The sequence below is a fragment of the Palaemon carinicauda genome, chromosome 11 (assembly GCF_036898095.1).
Source record: "Palaemon carinicauda isolate YSFRI2023 chromosome 11, ASM3689809v2, whole genome shotgun sequence".
Taxonomy (NCBI): domain Eukaryota; kingdom Metazoa; phylum Arthropoda; class Malacostraca; order Decapoda; family Palaemonidae; genus Palaemon; species Palaemon carinicauda.
The window spans coordinates 51,207,853-51,232,094 of NC_090735.1; the positions used below are offsets into that span (position 1 = coordinate 51,207,853).

Sequence of the window (24,242 nt, forward strand, 5' to 3'; positions counted from 1 at the left end):
GACCTGATGGCTAGAGAGCCTTTCTAGAAAGACTCCCTTGGTGATCTCTTCCAGAGAGTGATGGAGACAAAGAGCTGGATGAGGCTCGTCCAAAATCTCAAAATATCTCCTCTGTGGGAGGCGAGGAGGTGGAAGAAGCTTGGCGGTAGAGCTGGAACGTTGGGAGAAGGAGAGCTCGGAGGGCTATTGGGCATCTTAACCCGGGCACCCTTTAGCCCTTGAGACTAGGGCAAGGTTGTACTGGTCTAGAGGGCTTCTGAGTGCCAAGAAAACGGTCTATGACTGTGTCTTTGCCCTCTCGTGGGGGCATCTTCGGGTTGGTAAACCTGTTCAGTACACTAATAAGAATCAGAACTTAACAGGAAGCATGTTCTGACTCTTTCTGCTCCCCCTCCAAAGTGGAACTAGCAACAAAGTCTCCTTCTTCCACACCAGAGAGCTCCTCTCGGGGTGGTTCGCGGGCATCCCTGGAGTGACTAGTGGTTCCTGTAGGCCTGGAGGTCCATGAAGAGGACTTTGGAAGAGCCTTGGAGTCTTTTGATTCCTTCCGAGAAAGGAGGTAGAACTCAAGCATCAAAGGCCGGATTTGACTGTCTCTCCTGACTTCCGTCGGTGGTGAAGAACTCTCCGTGCGAGGAGAAACTTCCTCAGAAGGTGGAAGGGAGGAAGTCCGAGCCTAGCGCTACTTCCTCAGCGGAGGTGAGGTAGGACAGTGTCCAGCGGGAGAGACAGGGAGGAAAGGTCTTAAAGGCCTAACGGAAGTTAGTTTAACCTTAGGGGATGTAACTGCATCTGACACTCCTTTTTTCCTCTTCAGGGGAGAAGCCAAGGTTCCTCGCAGTAGATCTGCTGGTGTCATTGAATGGGAGGTCACTGAAGAGCGAGATGACATGGCAGGCCGGAAAGCTTGCACTACTGTTCTTACCATGGAAATGAGCCCAGGCTGCTTGCTGACTGATACACTGTCAAAATGATCCCCTGAAGGGAAAGGGACCAAAGGTTCCCTGTGAAGAGTCTCTAACGATGTTTGCCGTGGTGGGTCTACCTTTGAAGATCGAATCTTCGGGATCCTGAACCCTTCTATGGAGCCTCCTTTCCATTTCCCCAATGGTCGCGCTGTAATGCGTTTGAGGGGAGGGGAATGGGGTGATGGTGACCTGTCACAATCTCTATTGTGAAGTTCCTTATGCTTATGGTGTTTTGAAGCCGGGAGAACCTGCTTTGAGGTTTGGCACGAGTGCGCAGGAGAGCACTGGCGCACTGGTGAGGGCTGGCGAAACAGAGCGCTCTTGCTCGCAGTAAGGCGCTGGTGCGCAGGTGAGCGCTGGCGAGTTGGAGAGCGCTGGCACAAGGAGTGTGCTGGTGCATAGGAGAAAGCTGGTGTGCAGGAGAGCGCTTGCAAGTTGGAGAGCACTAACATGCAGGAGAAGGTCGCTGCGCATGAGTGCTGCCGTGTAGGAGAGCACAGCTGCGCAGGGGAACGCTGACGAGTTGGAGAGCGAAAGTGCTCTGGCGAGGTGGCAACCGCTGGTCCTCAAAATGGCAAGAATGCGCTGGAGAGTGCCAGCGATCATGAGAAGGCTGGGGCATTTGAAAATGCTGACGAGCAGGCGAGTGCTGATGCACCGAAGGGTGCTGATGTGCTGGATAGCAATGACACTCTTGTGAGCGTTGAAGTGCTGGAGGGAGGTGATGTGATGCTGGTGAAGGTGCACTGAAGGGCGCTGGCACGCTGGAGAGCATTGGTGCGCAGCTAAACATTTTGGAGGTGCAACATGAGCAGGCAGATGATGAACAGGACACAGGAAGGGTAAAGGCAGGTCAGCAGGTTGGTATGAAGGATGGTCTGGAACAGGGATGTGCCCTTTGAAAGGGCGAACATCCTCCGAATAGGGATTGCGAACGATCCACAGAAGAGTCCAGGGCCAAAGTCTGAGGACTAGCGGCTGCGTCATCAGAAGGTCCAGGAACGGAAGGTCGAGGGCCTCAAGACGACTGAAGCGGAGGCTCCTCTGCGGGAGACAGCTTCGAAGATGAGCCTGAAGAGCCGAAGAGACACCTTTTCACCGATGGTGAAGGGCCACCTCTAACGTGAAGCAGAGGGCGAGCTCTGCGTCGAAGACGCCCTCTCAGGGCCGGGGATCAGCAAGCTGACTTCTAGAAGCAGCAGTACACCACAGAGGAGTCTCTATAAGTGAACTCCCCAAGGAGAAGAAACACTCACAGGAGAGACAGAAGAAAGACTAAGTTCCCCTCGAAGGATGAACAGGAATGGAGGAACAGATTGGCAGCAACAGCTGGAGAATCTGAAGGTGTAGGGGCGTCTGCAGCGGCCACAGAAGACATCTCAGACACTACAACGTCGACGCACGACAGAGGATCTAACTCCGAAGTCGACGATAGCTGCGCACTAGCACCACGAATGAAGAAGCACAGCAAGGAGTCCTTTGAGGGCGAACCTGGAAGCCCCAAGGATGACGACACCAGTAAAAAAGAAGACAGATATAAGGCCTCACCCGGGAGGAGAGGTGGGGTCGTTTTACTAGGGGAAGCAACACCATTTCCTGAGGACCGGGGTTGGCAGTATATTATAGGATCTACGCTACTACTCAACGGTCTCCCGGAAGAAACCGAACGAGCAGGAGCTTCGGAGGACGGTCGGAAAGCAGAAGAAGAGGTCTGAGGTTTTTCCCCTTTCAAAGAAACCTTCGAAAGAGAAATATCCCGCTTTGACTTCTTCTTCTGCTGTCGCCCAAACCTTTCTCATTGGGAGGCAGACCACTCCTGATGCTCACTACACCTGTTGTTACTATTGCACCGTTGACCTCTGCAGAGGGGACAAAGGGTGTAGCAATCGGTGTCCACAGCTGATATGAAGGTTCTGCAGGGCCGACCTTCAAGTCCAGGGCAAGTACGCATGGTCGCAGAAGTCAACACACACACACTAATCAAAGAGAAAGTACAAACAAAAGTAATTAATGGCAGTCCAAAAATAGGCGAAGGATGAAGAACGGCAATGACCGTACACCATCAGAGCTAAAAGCAAAGTGAGCTAAATCACCGGTGTGTGAGCCAGAGCGGTAGCAAACTACCCCCTACCCCCCCCCTAACTTGTGGAATGGGTACTTAATCCTCGCTAAAATTTTAATGGCTCATCCTCTCAGCTTCGCTAAAAGAAATAGCCCCTAATAAATAACGTAGGTTTGTATTCCAGTAACGGAACAAATAGCATTTTGATATTGCACAGGACTTCATGGGGGAAGATGAGGGTGGGACCAGTATGTGTAAAAAGCTCAAGGTTTGTATACAATAGTTACGAAAAATAAAAATTATTTCCAAATATGACAAATATGGAAGTAATTTGTATTTTTCCTAACATACAAACCTTTAGCTATTTAATATGGATGGGATTATCCTTTCGGCAAAGCTGAAACTAGCCATAAGACGTTTTAGCGAGGTGGAACTACCCTACTGCTAACTAGGGGGGAGGAGGGGTAGTCGAGGTAACCAGCCCTCTCACACACCTGTGGATTCTGATCACTTTTGATTGCAGGCAGGACAATTTGATTAAATAGCTAAAGGTTTGTACGTTAGGAAAGATACAATTTACTTCCAGATTTGTTATATTTTCCTCCACTAACAAACCTTACACTATTTAATAGGGATGACTCGCCCATTAGGAGGGCGGAAGTCCTGACCAACTGGTTGGTCTTTGACCATTAGTTTTCTCGTATGCTCTGCGTGTAACAGAGAGAAACCCTGGCACCTCACTAAACTAGACGTGCAAAGCACAGTTAGCGGGTTGATCAATTTTAGTCAATGATTGATGCTAGCAGTGTGACTAGTCTATGAAACACCTTTTCAGAAGCGTACGAATCTAAGACGTAACCAAGGATGGTAACCAATCCCACCTCGCCAAGAGGTATGGGGACGCTATAAGTATATTAACCTATACTAGGTTACACTAGGGAAATGGTTATACTAGCAGACAGTGGAGCTCAGCCTTCCAGAGTACAACTGGAGCTGTTGTATCATAGAGTGGGGTGGAGGAAGATGAAAGAACGAGAAAGCCAGTCATTCTTTATCATTCATCCCAATCTTATCCTTGGTTAACTCTGCCCTCACCATCTACTACTTGTCCATCAAGGAGATCGAGGTGTTATAAACCATTTATTTTGAAGCCAAAACAGGGGTAATGGTGAACGTCTGCATGCTACTGTGGGTCACTTCTTGCAGGAAAGGGGGGATGTGAATTCAGAAACGCTTTCACCTTGTCAGTGGCATGGCCTGCGTCACAAAGTAACTGTTTGTGAAAGTTACGGGCGAATTCCACCCTAAAACGTAATGAGCTCTGGGTCACCTCTATAAGGAGGAGAAGGAGAAGGATTCAGTGAATGGTATATGACTCCGTGGGTCCCAGTCACGAACAATTTGACCCTCCTAGTGTTGGGGAAGCATGCTGAACCTTTGGGGTGAGCTATTGTATCTTCCTCGAGGTATAACTTCAAGTTAATCACTAGCATAATAGCCATTGATCACGATACGGAAGATTCCAGTCCAGAGTGCTTGAATCTGAGGTTCGAGCTGTCTGGAAAAAAGATGGATGTTACTTGGTTCTTCGCCGTGAGTGAGAGACATTGAGAGCGACCCATAGGGTGTACCTTCTCTCTTGGTCGAGGGTAACACCAGGAGAGACCTGTCCTCTGGATCAGGTGAATTTCTGATGTGTAGGGGTCCTGGGTCATTGAGGGGCACCCCTGGGACCAAAGGGAGCGACCCATGCCCCATAGAGGGACTTTATTACCCGACTACGGGTAGGTAGGCTCAAACTCTGAAGAGCGATGATTGGAGACAAGGAAGAAAGGCATATTCTTCCAGTCAGATGTTCGAGGAACGAGCAATGGACTCCCGTCCCCTAAGTCTAGGAGCAGCCTTCCTCTCAATAGCAATTTTGAGGGTTTATTAGCAGAATTACACCCACGAGAAAAGAGAGAAGCCTTACACGATCCTCACCTCGCAGCATCTAGTCGTAAAGGAAGTCCTCAATGGGTTCTCCGATGTTGTAGACTCATCACTGGACGTGATAGGTCTGTTAGGCAAGACGAGTCTGGTGTGCTAGCCGAGTTTCTTAATGAGTTAAGACTGCCGAAGAGACCTGCTCGGTGGTGGTGTGAAGTAATTTTCCCTAAAATAAAAAGGGAGCCTAATAGGTGAACGCAGTCTTTCTTCCTCAGGAAGAAGATCAATGCCTGTCATTGTTATCCATGCTGCTTCCCATAGGAAGGCCTCTGAACAGAGGGCAAAGGAGGAAGTATCCCGTAGAACGGGTTGATTGATTAAATTTCAAAACCCATTGACAGGATCCCCCTAAGGGGAGACCATTTAGGAGCAGGAAGTGTTTCCCATGAACGGGAAAACAGATGAACCACAACCGTCACCCTAGGTAAATCTTCCCAAGAGAAGTAGATGCCTTTCTAGGACATTAAGAGATGGTACTACTCGTGCTCGGACCATAGTCCTGAGGACAGGTGGTACCGTATGTGCTCCCCCCCTTTTCTTTGATGCTTCCATGGGAAACGTTAAATCCGGGAAAACCAAGGAAATCGACTCCCTGGATGAGATTCTAAACCTCCTAATCAGGATAGCCTCTTGCTTGGATCTCGTAGAGAACCAAAGGAAAGGAAGATCCATGGTGGCGAAGGACCTGGGATCTGGCTGTTCCTAAAGAGGTTGGATTCGACGGAGACTGATGCAGTCTTGTTGAACCTGTGGGAGTTTCTGCTGGCTGATGACCATGTCTATGGATACTCGTATTCGCTATGACAGTTGGGTCTCTCTTAAGATTACTCCAATCCTCAGATTGTGGTTAACTCGAGGAGATGTCTCGGCGGAGCTCGAGACTCTTAGGTTCAGCCAGTCGTCCGAAGTCTTCGGAAACGAGGCTGATCCTGAGGGGGAAGGTTGACCTTAGGGTAAAAACCCCAAAAAGGGAACTAGGAGTATCAGTCCTAGTGGTCGATCTTGTACAGGAAGCCAGGGGCTAACTGTCTGTTTGATCGCGAGCCTTCCCCTTGCATGACAGGGATAGATGATTAAATTCATTCCCAGATGAGAGGCTAAAAGTGGAGACTTCTGAAAGAAGTGACCAAAGAATCTCAGCAGTATCTTAATGAACCGCATCTTCTTACGAGACCAAATGTTCAGATTGTGAAGATAAAGAGTGACCGCAACCCAACTCTTAAAGGAGGATGGAAGAGACAAATGAGTATCTCTTGTGGCTTGGATGTGGACTCTGTCCTTGGCAAAAAACATGACCCAAGTATTTTGAGCTGTAGGAGGGTTTTTTCCATTACTGAAAATACCTCACTCTAGGGTGAGAAAGGAAGATATCCTTTCGAACAACTGCGGCCAAAGGGAGGGCTCCGGTTACATAAAAGAGCCATTGACCGAGTTCACAAAATGACACAGTATCGTGAAGGGTTGGGCAAATATGTTTCTCCGGGAAAGAGGTTGAAGGTGCTCACATGAAGGTCCGAGGGCGTATAGGCCGACGAAGACCGTGAGAACACAAGATGCCAACAACCTCTGTTGTTATAGAAGGTTACCCATCCCAGGGTTGACCGGAATTCTAGCAATTAATTAAGTTGCCTCAGATGTTGCGTTAGACTGCACTGAATTAAATTCTCTAAGAATGAGAGAATGAGGGGGGTGGTAACCACATGAGGTTGTGCCTCCTAACGCAGGGGGGGGGGAGTATTCAAAGAATTTGCCTACACAACCACGTCCAAGATCCAATTTGCTACAGGAGACTGCATAACTAACACAGTTGCTATCCATGCAAAGGTAATCCTATACTATTGGTGAAACAAGGGAGGAGGTAGTAGCTGAAGCAGCAACCTGGTCCTTGAGGCACATGGCCCATAAACTATTCTGTAGTAGGAACGAAGTGTAGGTGAAGAACGTACGTTCATGAAGGATGAACATCCACGAACATGCCGAATTCATTAAAGAAACCTGGCTACATGAATGCGGGTTCTTCGAAGTTCGCAGAAGATGAAAACTTCAAAAACCAAAGAAACCCTGTTTGCGAGAAACGAACTAACTCCAAAAGGTGAGGGGTATTAATCGCTAAGATTAGCGCTCGCGCATTACCCCAGTCATTGTTGGGGTTGTGTTGGGTTAGGTTCCCAGAACAAAATCTGCATTGAACTTTTTCAACTCTACATGGGAGGGCTACCAAAGAGGCATAAGCCTAACACACAAGTGAAAAAATGACCTATGTCCTCTAGATGGGAGTACTCTCTAAAGAGAGACTCTCGGGAGCAGCTCCTTCAACTCTACGTGGGAGGGCTACCGAAATAGCGTAAGACCAAGAGAGGTGAGAAGACGCCGTCTAGATTAGAGTACTCTCCGAAGACTCTTGGGAAGCCCATGCGTCAATGAAGTACCGGTAAGGGTCTCCGACAGAAGGGATCTTTCCGGAAGTGTCTTTACCTGGGAAGGCAAAGTATCCAAGCTGACGACCAGGGAGGCGGCGATCGGCGAGCTGACAATCGGCAAGTTGGCAACTGGTTAGCTGGCGATCGGAGAGTGGCAAATAGGAGAGTTGTCTCAAGGTCTAGCTGTGAGCTGGAGATGGGCGAGCTGTAGGTAGGTTTAAAGACTTCAAGACCATTTGAGATACTTCCTCAGTGGCCTCACAAGCAATAGTAACAGCTGATATGGGATATCAGTTACAGAACGGAGACTCTCAATCAGGAACGGCCCTAATCTAGGATCTGCTACAGCCAGATTTTGAGTCTTAGCTACACCCCAGGACAAAGCTAAGTGTGCCTCTCTCCCCTCAAATGGGCAATATCGCAGTACAGACCATGTAGCTCACTGACCTTTGCAAGTCTGGCTTCTGATTGAGAGCAGGTGTGCTCAAAACTTTGTATGAGGAGAGACAATTCCGTCTCAGAAATGCTAATGCTATTTAGTCTCAAGGTCGAGTGGTAGACTTTCACTGCCAAGACTGAGCAGAGATTTTCCTCCAAGAGGTACAGTAAGAATTCTGCTATCACTGGGATAGTGGCACTGAGAGGAGCAATATCCCTTCCCCGACAGCAACCACAAAAGACAGACCACTTCGCTTGGTAGACGGCAGAAGACAACTCCCTGGGGTAACCTGTCATTCTCCTCGCAACTGGTTGTGAAATGCCTCGCTCTATGTGATTTCCTGAGTGAATCCGGGAGTGGAACTAGCTCCATCGGTGCCTCCGTGAGCAAGGTAGGGTCTAGGAGCTATTGCATTTGCTGGCACCGCGAAGCTATCAGGATCATAAACCAATCTGTCGATGCCCTTCTAGAAAAAGACTCCTCATCAGAAAGAAGTACTTTCAATTCTTAGACAAACAATCCGGAGATGTTGGGGTAGGAATCTACTCGAGGGCAAACTACCTATGTCTGGTTACGGTAAGGTAAGAGGGTCATGAATAACCTGACTCCCTCCCAAGGAATACAACCATCGAATTAGGAAGAGATCTAATGATTTATTAGAATGAGGTTCCAAATTTTATGATGGTACGTAGTCCTTACTATCCCTCACGAGTGTGCATCCGGCCATGGGAGTAACACATGCAACTAGCGAAGTGAACTGCCTTTGTTGGCGGCAGTAACAGCTTGTTTGCCTGCATGCAGTTGTGTGTCTCTGACTCTGGATAAGTGCTGAAAAACGGGGGGGGGGGGGGGGCTGAGCATCATAAACATGTTTCCATGTATGAGCACCCTCACGGAGCTCATGAAGTTACTTGCAGGAATAAAGTGTGTGATGAGGCGCAACATTATGGGCTCATAGGAATTGATCGTTGACGATTCGTAGCACTGTGAACATGTTTGTGAGCATGCATAAAACCCACGAAAAGTACATACAACTAGCAAAGCAATCAGACCTTCGTCAGTAGTATGCGTTTGCCCACCCACCTTGTGTGTGTGGGACAAGCATCCCTGTAAGCGAATACTTGCTTGCTATCATTCATAAAACTAAGCACAATATGACTATCACTTTGGGAATAGAGGTTTAAGAAACTAAAATTGAAGGGTTGTCTCACTAGACTGTTGTGCCCTGAGGGCGAGAAGGGGTGAGGAGAGATTGCAACTGGTCAGAAGTCGACACCAGGTGAGTGTTCCAATGAGCTCTCTATTACATAGGGAAGAGAAGCCAGAGATGGTAGCCCCAAAAGATTGTCTTATGAGACTCGTTACCTTCCGAACAACAGTGGAATGTGGCAGCTGCAAGCAGTCAGAAAGCATTCCTATCTGCAGCAATAACCTCGCAGGATTATGCCTAACCAGACTCACTGTGCTCCCAAAACTCGATACGCCCCAGGGCACAATGGTGGCAAGCGGCAGCTGCAAGCGGTCGGTAGGCATTCCCATTTACGGCAATAACTCCTGCGGGTTTTGTCTTGGGCAAGCGCGCATGCGCAACGGCAGTAACTCGTACCTGCCCTTTATCATGGGGGCATTATCGAGCATCTGTAGTTGCGTAGAATTCATCAAAGGGATGTTTGCCTGAGCTTTGCCTGAGCACCTAGCTACGCTTAGTGTTGGGTGGTTTCTCTCTTATGAAAAATAATAGTCCCACATGCATGAGTTTATCTGCCCAAGTACGCAGAGAACACAAACACTAGCCTGGTTCCCAGAGGAGGTTGGCAAGGAAAGTCTTGCGAACTCATAGCTTGTTGAGGCGAGCACTGGCGAGCACAACAGAGAAGCTGAAGCTATGTGCACTGGCGTGTAGGAACCCACCAACTCACTATGAGCACTATGGTGAGCAATCTGGGTTGCATGTATACCTTCGTTAGGCAGAGGAGGTCTCCCAACCACATCGCTAGCACTCAGTGGATGAGTACGCAACACTGAGCATGACTTCTCTGCGAGACTGAGTCTGCTAACATAAGTTAACACATCATGAAGCTCGGTACTTATGAACTCCTATCAGAGGAGGTATTTGCTAACAAAGAGAAGAATAAGGCTGGGATGAACTAGAAGAACAGTAGGTTCTCCCTCTTGAGAGGTTGAAACCATGAGGCGGAGGTCCCCAAGAGCCTGGCCTCACAAAACTCTATGAGCTTTGTTGTGCCCAATGAGCACGGTGTAGACAATAATCCCAAAGAGTTATAGCCTGCAAGACTCGCAGATGGGAGAGGTAGCGACCGCAAGTGGCCAACAGACAGCAATGACCCAGAAAGAGAAATTACTTGAGACACTTTGTGCCTTGAGGACATGATGGAAGAGGCAGCGACCGTACACATCACCATCTTGTACCCCGAGGGTACAACAATGAAGGGTGGGAGCTGCGAGCAGCGACCTAACCCCATCATCGTCTAGCTCCAAGACGCTATGCTCTGAAGAGCAATAGCAAGGCATCGATGAATTGAGCACAGGCTTGTGAAAGGCCACTGTGGGGGGAGGGGACAACTCTGATGAAGGGCACGTTTCCCATGAACGAGATAATTACCCAACACTGCCAGGAGGGGCAAAGAGTCTTCCCCAGAATGGGATGGCTGCCCTACAATTGCAGTTGGTGAAGGGAGTCCTTCCTGGGCATGCTAAGGCTGACCAACACCTGGAGGCAAACCTCCGAGCAGCACACTCTGCTTACCATCAATGAGCTTAAGCCCTAGTTGTAGGTCTGGGTTCACTAAAAAAGGGATTCCCGGACTGGAAACTTCGAGGGGAACTAGTCTGCAACTGCTCTCATTCCTACGCCGGAACAACAGGAACAAAGGCGAGTAGAAGCAGAATGTGTTGAAACAAAGGGCACAAGAACTCTATCGGTGCATTACCTCTAGTCTTGAAGGGGACGACCATGGTCAAGCCCTGCTGAGGTTGAGAGCGCTCCTGGTTTGTCTCTTAACTGTATTACTCTCAAAAGTCATTCCATAAATGAGGAGACCCGAATCCCCCCAAAGAAGGTAGGAGTGGCAACGAAAGAGGGTCCCCTGGTGGAGGATGATGCCGCTTCGCTAGAAGCGACGGTGTACACACCTAAGGTAAGTCCAGGGTCAGATGAACATTTTTCTACTTATTCATCCTCTACGGAGTCAAATTCAGTTTATTACAGGTTAACGGGAGAGAGACGGAATGTCTATTCACCCACGAGCCAAAATAACGTGGAGTATTGTTACTAGTGCGAGTGTGAACGAGGTGGCAAGTACCACCTGCTAACTAGAGGTAGATAGTTACACCTCACTTAAAAATCTTATGGCTGGTTTCAACTGTCACAGAAATATATCTCCAATGTAAATAGCGAAAATGATATTTTGATTATAAAATAGATTTCTGAATATACTTACCCGGTGAATATATAATAGCTGACGTCTCGGACGGCTCGACAGAAACACAAAAACTCGCGAGCGATCGCCATGAAGGTTGCGGGTGTGCCCACCAGCGCCGACTATCGGCCAGATACCGCATATACATGTAAACAGCTCCAGTTCTTCTCATTCCGCTGGGTCTCTATCGGGGAGGAAGGGAGGGCCTTTAATTTATGTATTCACCGGGTAAGTATATTCAAAAATTTATTTTATAATCAAAATATCATTTATAAATATTAAACTTAGCCGGTGAATATATAATAGCTGATTCACACCCATGGTGGTGGGTAGAGACCAGTATTAATACAATAAAGGCGTATATGCTTAGAGTTTTTGACAGTTATATCATAACAAAACCCAAATAAATACAGGTACCTGGTAAGGAAGCTGACTCTGACGATTACTCTGCCTTGTTAGTCCGCTTTCCTCACGAAGCCCAGCCATCCTCTCAGGATGCTGAAAGACTCCCAGGAGCTGTTATATCCAGGGCGACAACCCATACAACAGGACCTCATCAAAACCCTTAATCTGGGCGCTCTCAAGAAACGACATTTGACCACCCGCCAAATCAAAAAGGATGCGAAAGGCTTCTTAGCCTTCCGTACAACCCAAAACAAGATTAAAAACATTTCAAGAGAAGATTAAAAGGATATTGGAATTAAGGGAAATTAGTGGTAGAACCCTCACCCACTACTGCACTCGCTGCAACGAATGGACCCAGTGTGTAGCAGTCCTCATAAAGAGTCTGGACGTCTTTTAAGTAAAATGAAGCGAACACCGACTTGCTCCTCCAAAAGGTCGCATCCATAATACTTCACATAGATCTGTTTTGCTTAAAGGCCACGGAAGATGCTATCGCTCTTACTTCGTGCGTCTTGACCTTAAGCAAGCAACGATCTTTTTCACTCAAGTGAGAATGAGCCTCTCGGATTAAAAATCTAATGAAATACGATAAAGCATTTTTAGACAGGCAATGAGGGCTTCTTAACTGAGCACCACAAGGCCTCAGATCCACCTCGTAAGGATTTGGTACGAGCTAAATAAAACTTAAGAGCTCTAACTGGGCACAGTACTCTTTCAAGCTCGTTGCCTACGATCTCTGATAGGCAAGGTATATCAAACGACTTAGGCCAAGGACAAGAAGGCAGTTCATTTTTGGCCAAGAAACCAAGCTGAGGCGAACATGTGGCTTTATCTGTAGAAAAGCCGATGTTTTTACTAAAGGCATGGATCTCACTGACCCTTTTAGCCGAAGCCAAGCACACTAAGAAAAGCGTCTTGAGGGTGAGATCCTTCAGGGAGGCTGAATGCAATGGCTCAAACCTGTCGGACATTAGGAACCTTAGGACCACGTCTAAGTTCCATCCAGGAGTTGCCATACGACGCTCCTTAGAGGTCTCGAAGGACTTAAGGAGATCTTGGAGATCTTTATTATTGGACAGATCTAAGCCTCTATGTCTGAACACAAAAGCCAACATGCTCCTGTAGCCCTTAATAGTGGGAGCCAAGAGGGAGCGAACATTTCTCAGATGCAGGAGAAAGTCTGCAATTTGGGCTACAGAGGTACTGGAAGAGGAAATGGATGATGACTTGCACCAGTCTCTAAAGACTTTCCACTTCGACTGGTAGACCTTGATGGTAGAAGCTCTCCTAGCTCTCGCAATCGCTCTGGCTGCCTCCTTCGAAAAACCTCGAGCTCTTGAGAGTCTTTCGATAGTCTGAAGGCAGTCAGACGAAGCGCGGGGAGGCTTTGATGAAGACTCCTTACGTGGGGCTGCCGTAAGAGATCCATCCTTAAAGGAAGACTCCTTGGAACGTCTACCAGCCATTGAAGTACCTCTGTGAACCACTCTCTCGAGGGCCAGAGGGGAGCAACCAACGTCAACCTTGTCCCTTCGTGAGAGGCGAACTTCTGCAGTACCTTGTTGATGATCTTGAACGGCGGGAATGCGTACGCGTCCAGGTAAGACCAGTCCAGTAGAAAGGCATCTATGTGGGCCGCCTCTGGATCTGGGACTGGAGAGCAATAGGTCGGGAGCCTTTTGGTCAACGAGGTGGCAAAGAGGTCTATGGTGGGTTGACCCCAAGTCACCCAAAGACTCTTGCACACATCCTTGTGGAGGGTCCATTCTGTGGGGATCACCTGACCTCTCCGACTGAGACAGTCCGCCAAGACGTTCAAGTCCCCCTGGATGAATCTTGTCAACAGGGAGATGCCTCGATTTCTTGACCAGATGAGGAGATCCCTTGCGATGACGAACAGTGTGTAGGAGTGAGTGCCTCCTTGCTTGGAGATGTACGCCAAGGCTGTGGTGTTGTCCGAATTGACCTCTACCACTTTGTTTCGAAGAATGCTCTCGAAACTCGTCAAGGCCAAGTGAACCGCTAACAGCTCCTTGCAGTTGATGTGCATGCTCTTCTGCTCCGACGTCCAAAGACCCGAACATTCCCGACCGTCCAGAGTCGCTCCCCAACCCAAATCCGACGCGTCTGAGAACAACACGTGGTTTGGGTTCTTGACTGCCAAGGACAGACCCTCTCGCAGACTTATGTTGCTGTCCCACCAGTTCAGGCACGTTTTTACTGGCTCGGAGATCGGGATTGACACAGCTTCCAAAGTCTTGCTCTTGTTCCAGTGTGAGTCTAGATGGAACTGGAGAGGGCGAAGGTGAAGTCTCCCTAGTGATACAAATTGCTCCAGGGATGACAGAGTCCCTAAGAGGGTCATCCAACTTCTCACTGAGCAACGGTCTTTTTTCAGCATGAGGCGGACTTTGAGCAGGGCTTGCTCTATCCTGGTGGCAGACGGAAAAGCCCGAAAAACTAGACTGCGAATCTCCATCCCCAAATAGAGAATCGTCTGGGAGGGATTCAGTTGAGACTTTTCTAAGTTCACCAACAGTCCCAACTCCTTTGCCAGACCCAACGTCCATTGAAGGTCCTGCAGACAGCGATGGTGGGACGATGCTCTGAGAAGCCAGTCGTCCAGGTACAGGGAGGCTCGAATTCCCGATAAATGAAGGAATTTTGCCACATTCCTCATGAGCCTCGTAAACACGAGAGGAGCAGGGCTGAGGCCGAAGCACAGTGCTCGGAACTGGTACACCACATTCCTGTAAACAAACCTCAGATACGGTTGAGAATCTGGGTGTACAGTATAGGAATGTGGAAGTACGCATCCTGCAGGTCGAGAGAGACCATCCAGTCTCCCTCTCTGACCGCTGCTAGGACGGACTTCGTGGTCTCCATCGTAAATTTTGTTTTTAAAACAAAAACGTTGAGCGCACTGACGTCCAGCACTGGCCTCCAACCTCCTGTATGCTTTGGTACTAGGAAGAGACAGTTGTAAAATCCCGGTGATTGAAGGTCCGAGACTTTCACCACCGCTCCCTTCTCTAGCAACAGAGACACCTGCTGATGTAGAGCTTGTCTCCTTGACTCCTCCCGATACCTGGGAGAGAGGTCTAAAGGAACTGTTACTAGAGGAGGTCTGCGTACAAAAGGTATTTTGTACCCCTCCTTGAGCAACAACACAGACTCTTGGTCTGCACCCCTCTTCTCCCAGGCCTGCCAGAAGTTGTTCAGTCTGGTCCCTACCGCTGTCTGAGGACGTGGGCAGTCAGACTCTGCCACGGGAGGACTTGGATCCTCTCCTCTTGCCTCTTTTACCGTCGGCACGGGCGCCTCCCCTGCTGGGGGCTCTGCCACGAAAGGGCGGGATAAACCTAGTCGCTGGGGTATCGATCTTGGGTCTCATGACATAAGACGATGAAGGAGCACCCTTGCGAGCAGAAGTAGCCATCAGGTCGTGTGTATCCTTCTGCACCAGCGAAGCCGCAATGTCCTTGATCAGCTGTTGAGGAAACAAGGCAGCTGATAAGGGGGCAAAGAGAAGCTTCGACCTTTGACAGGGAGTCACTCCTGCCGAAAGGAACGAGCAAAGAGTCTCCCTCTTTTTCAGGACTCCAGCTGTAAAGGTAGCGGCGAGCTCATTGGAGCCATCACGGATGGCTTTGTCCATGCAAGACATAATAAGCACGGAAACATCCTGGTCAGCCGACGAGATCTTCCTGCTTAATGCTCCTAGAGACCAATCTAAAAAGTTAAAAACTTCGAAGGCCCTGTAAACCCCTTTAAGGAGATGGTCAAGGTCCGAGGAGGACCAACAAACTTTAAGAGCGTCTCATGGCCAGGCGACGGGGAGAGTCTACGAGGCTTGAGAAGTCTCCCTGGGCAGAGGCAGGGACTCCCAAGCCGAGAACTTCTCCCGTGTCATACCAGACGATCGCTCTAGAAGCTAGTTTAAAAGGAGGGAAAGCAAAGGCTGTCTTCCCCAAACTCCTCCTGGTAACCAACCAGTCGCCTAGCAAACGTAAAGCCCTCTTAGAAGAGCGAGAGAGCACTAGTTTAGTAAAAGAAGGCTTCGAAGTAGCTAGGCCTAGCGCAAACTCTGAAGGAGGCGAACGAGGAGCAGAAGTTACAAAATGATCTGGGAAAAGATCCTTAAAAATCATCATGATTTTCTTAAAGTCCATAGAGGGTTGAGCAGCTTTAGGCTCTTCTCCGTCTGATAAAACACCCAAAGGAATATCAATAGGCGGAGGATCAGCAACATCCTCATCTGAAGGAACCTCGTCCGACAATTGTCGAGTCTCAAGAAAAGGAGAGACCTGCCGCGGTGGCAATGCTTGACAGGCAAAGTCTACAAGCAAAGGAGCAGCAGTAGCAGTCAAGGAAGCGACATCATGTTGCTGCTGAAAGGACTGACCAGCAACAACAACAGGAGTTGATGGACGCTCGACGTCAAATCGAGACTGCCTTGACTGCCTAGACTGAGCAGTCAAAACAACCCTTGATTGCGGTGCTTGACGCTCAACGTCAAAACGAGGCAACTGAGCTGGTTGGCGAACGTCCTGAAAGTCAACACGAGATTGCGGCAGCGGCTGAACGTCAACACGAGACTGCGGCAGCGGCTGAACGTCAACACGAGGCTGCGGCAGCGGCTGAAAGTCAACACGGGACTGCAGCGAGTGAGGATCCAAGTCACGTGACTGACGTGACAAACTACCGACATCACGTTTCATAACGTCAAAAGGACGAGTAAAAGCTCGTTTGGGCGGCTGACGACCAGAGTCTTGATCAGCGTAACGGCGAGGATCATCGTGAACCTGCTCAACGGTATACTCCTCCATAAGGGAGGCAAGCTTAGTCTGCATATCCTGCAGGACAACCCATTTAGGATCAATGGGAGTCGGGACGGGCCGAGACGATGGTAACGTCTGAGTCGGCAAAACATTGCCTTTACTGAGACTCTCGGAGCCCGTGTTACGCTTACGTTTAATCGGCGAACAGTCTTCCGACGACTGCAAAGGGTCAGAGCTGTCCCAATGGCTACAGCCAGGACGCTGGACCTGTCCTGAAGGGACTGACTTCCGCTTCAAGGGTCTAGAAACCTTGCGCCAAGGTTTCTTTTGCGAGAAGCCTTCAGAAGACGAGGAGAAAACAGCCTCGCTCGTCTTATGGTAGGGGCGATCTTGACGAGACACGCCCGATACCAAAGAGGGAACGTCTGTACGTTGGTTAAAGCCTCTCATCCCCTTAAGTCCTACAACATTACTTCTCCCTGGTGCTGGGGAGCCTGAAAGAGGTCTCGGACTAGGGGAACGACAAGCACGAACAGACAAACCCTCGGTCGCAACACTAAAAACACTTTGCGCACTTATCACTTTATCCCCACGATTTTCTGATTTGGCACTCTGACACTTCAATAAATTCACATCCGACATGAGTTGATTACGGTCCGATGCTAAGGACTCAACTCTCTCGCCCAAAGCTTGAATGGCAAGCAACATATCCCGCATGGAAGGTTCATGAGTGCTAGTAGAGGGTTCAGGAACAACTACTACAGGGGAAGGATTAGGTTCAGGGGCATGGGAGGAGGAAGATTCCAACGACCTAGAGGAGCTTCTCCTCACCCTATCTCTCTCAAGCTTACGAGAATATTTATCAAACTCTAGCCAGTCGAATTCCGACAAGACCACGCACTCATCACACCGATCTCCTAATTGGCAGGTTTTACCCCGGCAATTAGAACACACGGTATGTGGGTCGAGAGAGGCCTTGGGAAGACGTTTGTTACAATCCCTAGCATTACATTTGCGAAATTTAGGTCCAGGGATAGGAGAAGGGTCAGCCATATTGAACAGTCAAAGAAAATCCAAAACAAATCCAAAGTCATCAACAATAAACACTATCAAAAAAGGGTTCAAGAGTTTTAATTGAAGAGAAAAACACCTGTCACTGCGAAAGCTCAAAACAACCAAAAAGAAGTACTTCACCAAAAATGACGAAAACTCCAGGTCAACAGCGAGCGGAATCAACTTGTCGACAAGACCGACAGAGAAGAACTGGAGCTGTTTACATGAATATGCGGTATCTGGCCGATAGTCGGCGCTGGTGGGCACACCCGCAACCTTCATGGCGATCGCTCGCGAGTTTTTGTGTTTCTGTCGAGCCGTCCGAGACGTCAGCTATTATATATTCACCGGCTAAGTTTAATATTTAAAAAGGTTTGTATATATTATAGTGTATAGAATATGAAGGGGATGCAAGAAATACCTTACATAGTCACCAATAAAATGAAGAGTAGTGTACTGTTGTATTTACAAGTTATAACTTAAATATCTAAGGATTTAATAAGTACTGTCATATTTTGAGTTAACTGTTGTGCTTGGGAAGGTGATAATGGCTGATTGCACAAGCAATCTTGGCAGTGCTTTCTACTGTATCATGCAATCATTACCTACTGTAGTTTTCCACTAACACTGCCTAAATTCTCTTGCCTTCTTACATGGGATGTTATGTGACTCCTCCCAAATTTCACCACCAGATCATTCAGTTTAACATTGGCTGTCTATTTTGTAAAAACTCCTTTTGCCAAGTATATTTATTTGAAAGATTTTGCTTGCAGCTACCTACATCAAATAAGAAAAAATCCCTTTAAATGACAAATGGCACCCTGCATAAGCAAACAAATATTCACAATTTAAGATTTTTTAACAGGAAGACATTTGTGTTCTGCTCTGAGGAGCTGATCAGTGCCAGAGTGTAATTTCAGTAATAAATAATCTCACAATTGCACTATGATTAGAAAGTTAAAAGAGGTGAGCCAGCAAGATGAATAAAAACAAGAACAGACGTAGGCCTAAATAGAATGTTGAAAAGTGGGAGCTCCTATGGGGGTGTAAGTAATACCTACATTGCAATGAGAAAGGAAAATGACAGCACTCACCATACAAAGGGGATTGGGGGGATGCTCAATGCTTTCTTTTAGGCGGCTCTCTGGATTCAAGTTCTTGTCTGGTTAAGACCCCATACTAAGGTAAGATAAGGTAAGGTTAGGACACATCTCAACATTTTACACTTTGGACCCACAGGCTCTCTAGGTTAAGATAGGTGAGATTACATTAGGACCAAGTACCCAGTATTATGTAACATGGTTTAAGTAAGATTTGGATGAATGTGTATTGTGCTATAGATAAATTGTACACAAAATCATTATTGCAGTTGCTAATCTTTAAATGCAATTTAAATTATTTCTACAAATGCAACTTTCTGTTTTCACCATACCATAAAAAACTGTTTTGGGTTAAGCTTAACTACATACAGTATACTATATGGTAATATGGAAACAAAAAGGTTTAATCCCCCACAATGAATGACTACAGTAAAACAAAAATAAGCACTCTGAAAAACATACAGTTGACGTATTTGGGAATGAAAGCATGTTAATAGAATCAAAACTGAACATGAACTTAATTTCTTACTAACACAGAATTTGCAATAAGAAATGGTAGAGTGCTGGCCGTTTTTAGGGTTTCGTCAAGAATTTATGGTAAGTGAATTTTAAGTCAAGTAACTAAACTGTGAACAGTACAGCTGTATCACACACTGTTATCATTTAGGAAGGTGGTGATATAGTATCGTGCAATAGTCATCAAGCACTTTTTGGGCTCTTTCCTGTTTCACTTCTGACGTAATTATCACGTTATAATTTCAATAAAATAAAATTACTGAAATTTAAAAGCTGAAGTACTCGGATATTTCCTTAGTCCAGTCAAGTTTTAAATCTTCCTCCTAAAGTAACTGGGTGGCTGCCATGTGAATCATTAGTATTAGAGGGGTGCTTAATCAATTTAGGTAATTTATAATAATCATAACACCACTTACTGAACTGCTACAAGGAACAATTATTTACTAAATATTTAAAATAAGGGGAATTACATGGTCTTATTAAGGTTTACCAAGGGCTTAGTATTTTGGCATAGTACAGTAGGTCACGAGTAACGACCTAGGGTACTTTGCCAAAATACTAAACTTATTTAGTATTTTGCGTCAATAGACGTAAGAGATGATGATGATGACAGTAGGTCGTACTGTATTAGGAAAAGTGGGGCAAAGTCACTTGTGTGTGTGTGTATGGGTGTGTGTGTGTATGGGTGTGTGTATGTATGTGTGTGTGTGTGTGTGTGTGTATGTATGTGTGTGTGTGTGTGTGTATGTGTGTGAAGCCTACCCCATGAAGTGAGGCGGACACAGTTCTCTAAATTATGTTACTTGGGTAAGGTTAAGTTACAGCATATAAATGACTGGTAATCCTATACAATGGCTCTGCCAGCAAGTTATCAAATTTAAGTACTTTCATTAAAACGATTGAAGTCCAAGATTTCGTTGGGTATATAAATCTAAGGGGCGCTAGGTCTAAATGTGGTTTAAAAATCAAAATTAAATTTGACCCACCTGAAAAAACTAAGTCCCTCGACTTCATAACTCTCTCAAATTCCTCTTCTCTACATAGCAAGATGTCAGCTAAATGTCATAGTTTTTTACCAATGATAATTATCCACATTTTACTTGGGACTAGCATTTTAACAAAATGTGACTTGAATACCCAATCAGGTCACAGTTTTACTAGGAAACTGACACTTTTCACACAATTTCCACAGTTAATTTTTCAGTCTCTTGAGAGCCATGGAGGCATGTGAACCTTCAACTTCTGGTGTAATTTCTCATTTAACATCTACTTTGACCTCAATTTCAGTGAATACTGTCCCAAGTTCTTGTTTCAATTGTTATCTAAATTATAAAGATTTTGTTTAGGATTATTGTGGTAACATCGAAAGAATAATATACTATTAAGATCACAGTGTTATGAAATGTGAAAAAAGGTGTATTTTTTATGCATCCATTTTCAAGGGAACTTGGTTTGAAAAGTCTCATTTAGATATAGAATCGAATTTTTTACTTGTATGCAATTAAATTGGTGTTAATTAAGTTTTAAATTTGTTAAAAATTAATTCGGAATTTCTCACAAAACTAAAAATGATTGGTGCTCATTCACTTGTGAGGTTATTGTGCACTGGGTATTGAGTCGGAAAGGTGCAGCTCACCTTAACCCTCCAACCTAACTAAATACACAATGGGATTTAGGCTATTTTATATCTAATAGGGCTGTGTAAGGGAGGGGTAGCAGAAGGGGGGGGGGGCCAAGCAACCCCGCTAGGTAAGGATACGACTACTAGGTTAGGTTAGGTGATTTGTTTAGCTTAGATGGTGACCCTGTTTATTGCTAATTCTACATGTGCCATTATTTGCATGTTAAAACGCATTCTTTAATTCATTCCCCGCCCAGAAACCCAGGTTTCCCACTGGGGGTCCCCCAAGATTGGAAAGGTTAACAAATACGGTAAAAATATTGTTCCTCCTCCTCAAAAAAAAAAAAAAAAAAAAAGTCAGCTTTAGATAAAGCACCAAGTAATTCACCAGGAAAAAAAATATCAAAATTATTAGTGGCGGAGCTATTGAATAGAATTACCAAATGACCTGGTATATATTACCACTAACACTGTCAAGATATAGAATTAAACAAGTAGTCATAATTAGAGAGTAGGATAATGGATAACATTGGTTACATACCTCCAAACAATAAGGTAAAGACACAGTGCCCTAGGAGGCGGCACAGGGGAAGTCACCCAGTAGGTAAAGACACATGCTAGGTTAGGCTAGTTGGGGAACCTTTAGCAAGCTCGTACTCCTGGTTTGGCTTCCCTGGTGAAATAATGTTTTAGAGCACAAAAATGCATCTAAAATTACAAATGGCAGCCACATTCTAATACTAAGGGAAAGTGTGAAAATCTGTTATGAGGAAGCTGATCACTTGCATCTAAAGTTACTTATATGAGAGAGATTTGCCAAGAAATGTCAAGAGGATGTGAATACATTCAATTTCATGTCAGTTCCATGTTGTTTAGTGAAGAAACCAGGCTAGTTTTTTTTTTTTTTTTTTATAATTCTAGTTTTTTTTTTTTTTTTAAATTCATCTTGTTTCCCACGAGGCGAATTATCTAAAATTATGAAAAATTAATGGAGGAAAACAATAGCTTTGAATAATTTGGCAGTATATGGAGAGTGTGGTCTGGTAAACAAATACCAAAGACAATCATGAAACATGAAGGAACACAACAATATCACTTGGGTATTGCCTGTAGTGCATCTCCTGAGGTGCAATGATGGCACTGCGCACCAACGGGAAGAGATAAGAGGGGGCATTAACAGCCTCGTTTGTTGCGTAGGAGTGCCACATACAGAGTTGGGAAAGATCAAGGCTACTAGTAGGCTACCAGAGATTCACGCTAAAAACTGGACTTGTATAACATATACATATTTCAATGACTAAATTCGGAATTGTACATGAATAATCTAAACTACCGTGATTTGTTTTCGCTTCAAACATGGAAACGCGATATTCCAGGTTCAAAAACACATTGACAGCAAGGAAAAAAACAAGGCTGTCTAGCTCTATTATAGCATTGTTTACCAAATTTTATTTTCTATTGAAACCAAATGGCGGTTGATCCAACTCGTGTCCAATTTTCCTATTCAAAATTGCATGTTAGCCCTATACGTAAACCCACTTACCTAATATCATAATTTTCACTTTGGCCTAATTAAGACAGAAAGAGGGGCAACCACAGCCACTATGGCGACAGCGTTTAGGAATCCACAGTCACAGTCACTCTGCAGTCTGCAGTCTGGCTCAGTGTTGCCACATTTATTTCTGCAGAAGATGAGGATCTGCTGAAAATTTTTTGTAGATATCTGTAGGCGGTAAAATGATTATCTGGAAAACATATGTTGTCAAGATTAATATGGAATTTGATATACATTATATGATAAACATAAATAACTCAAAGGTTTAATAAAAAGAAAAAATGAAAGCTGCTTTTTACTGTATTTCTATGTCATTTAAGATTAGCCAAAGATTCCCTTTTCTATAAAAAAAGAAATGTATAGGTATATGTAATTAAGGCCCTCAGCAGCTGTGAAAATTGTCCAAAAAAGGAAGTTCAAGAAATTTCCGAGTGACTATCCACCAAAATTGATGATTGATGGAAAACGAAACCTGACATTGTATAATGATTAGGCTTTATTGCAGTTTGAAGTGGAAAACATAAGCTTTTCACCAGATACATTCAAAATACAGGTAAAACAAATTTTGCCCTTTTATTATCCTAAGTAGCCGCTACTAAATTGGCATAATGGCGATACACTCTACACCAGACTTAAATGCACTGTATTATTTCTTATAGAAATGAAACTATAACAGAGATTGGTTCACCAAACTTTCAACTGGGCTCCACAAAGCACTAGGAGAGTTGGAAGACCCAAGCCTACATGGCTGAGGACTATGGAGCGTGAAGTTGGAGATGATGAATGGAGAAGTATTGAATTAATAGCTCAAGATAGAGACGACTGGCACAATCTAACAGAGGTCCTTCCGTTTAAAGGCGTAGGAGATGGTGATTTCTTATATTACTAATCACTATGTAAATTTCATGAAAATGTCCTCTATAACACAAATGTAACCAACTCACTTTCTCCACCCAATCTAGTAAAGACATTTTTCAGATGTAATGACAACACAGTTTATAAGCGGTGTTGCTAACTGTGTTAGCCATAAATGGGCTAGATTGAGGCCTGAGATGCGCCAGAAATATGATAGGAGTTTTCTCCTTGTATAAGGATTTTGGTGATTATATACTTCTCATGGAAGATGAACTAATATTAACAAAGTCAAGGGTAACAGTGCAATTATTGCAAATGTTGGATACGGGTTTGTCATACGAATGATACGGCTGATATACAGTCCAATTACGTAGACCTTCACTTATTGCCTTGTAAAAGAATTGAAGAATTGCCACACAGGATCAAACTTTATCAACTCCGAATATGAGGAATATACTCTATCATGAAAAATAATTTGTAATGAAAAATAAACAAGTGATATTTTCAGTAAAACTACTTTAAATATTACAAAACTAGTAGCACCGAAATCATAGTGTCGAGTAACAACTATGGTTTCAGAAATTTCACAGAGAGAGAGAGAGAGAGAGAGAGAGAGAGAGAGAGAGAGAGAGAGAGAGAGAGAGAGAGAGAGAGAGAGAGAGAGAGAGAGAGTGTAGAACAAGTTCAACTTAACTTGGGATATTTAATTTGATTGCACCGTAACCTACACATAAAAACAGAAACACACTCACACACACAATATATATATATATATATATATATATATATATATATATATATATATATATATATATATATATATATATATATATATATATTAGAGAGAGAGAGAGAGAGAGAGAGAGAGAGAGAGAGAGAGAGATGCACTAGAAAATGCACCAAACCAAATAAATTTGCGCTAAGAATTGGGCTATGAGCAAAATACAAAGTATATGCGGTTTGTGAAGCCAATTCACTAGAAAGAGTGCTTTTCATGCAAAGTTGGCAACATTGCCTATAGGCGTACTCAAAGACAAT

The 24,242-nt window shown here is 45.3% G+C and overlaps 1 long non-coding RNA gene across 1 annotated transcript in view; it reads right to left on the bottom strand.

Moving 5' to 3' along the window:
• LOC137650014 (uncharacterized) overlaps positions 1-22,416 on the bottom strand; it is a 467,050-nt gene extending 444,634 nt beyond the window's left edge. The window contains exon 1 of the long non-coding RNA XR_011045901.1: positions 22,338-22,416. This is a non-coding gene — a long non-coding RNA (uncharacterized lncRNA). The remainder of the gene's footprint in view (positions 1-22,337) is intronic.
• Positions 22,417-24,242: the final 1,826 nt, after the last annotated feature.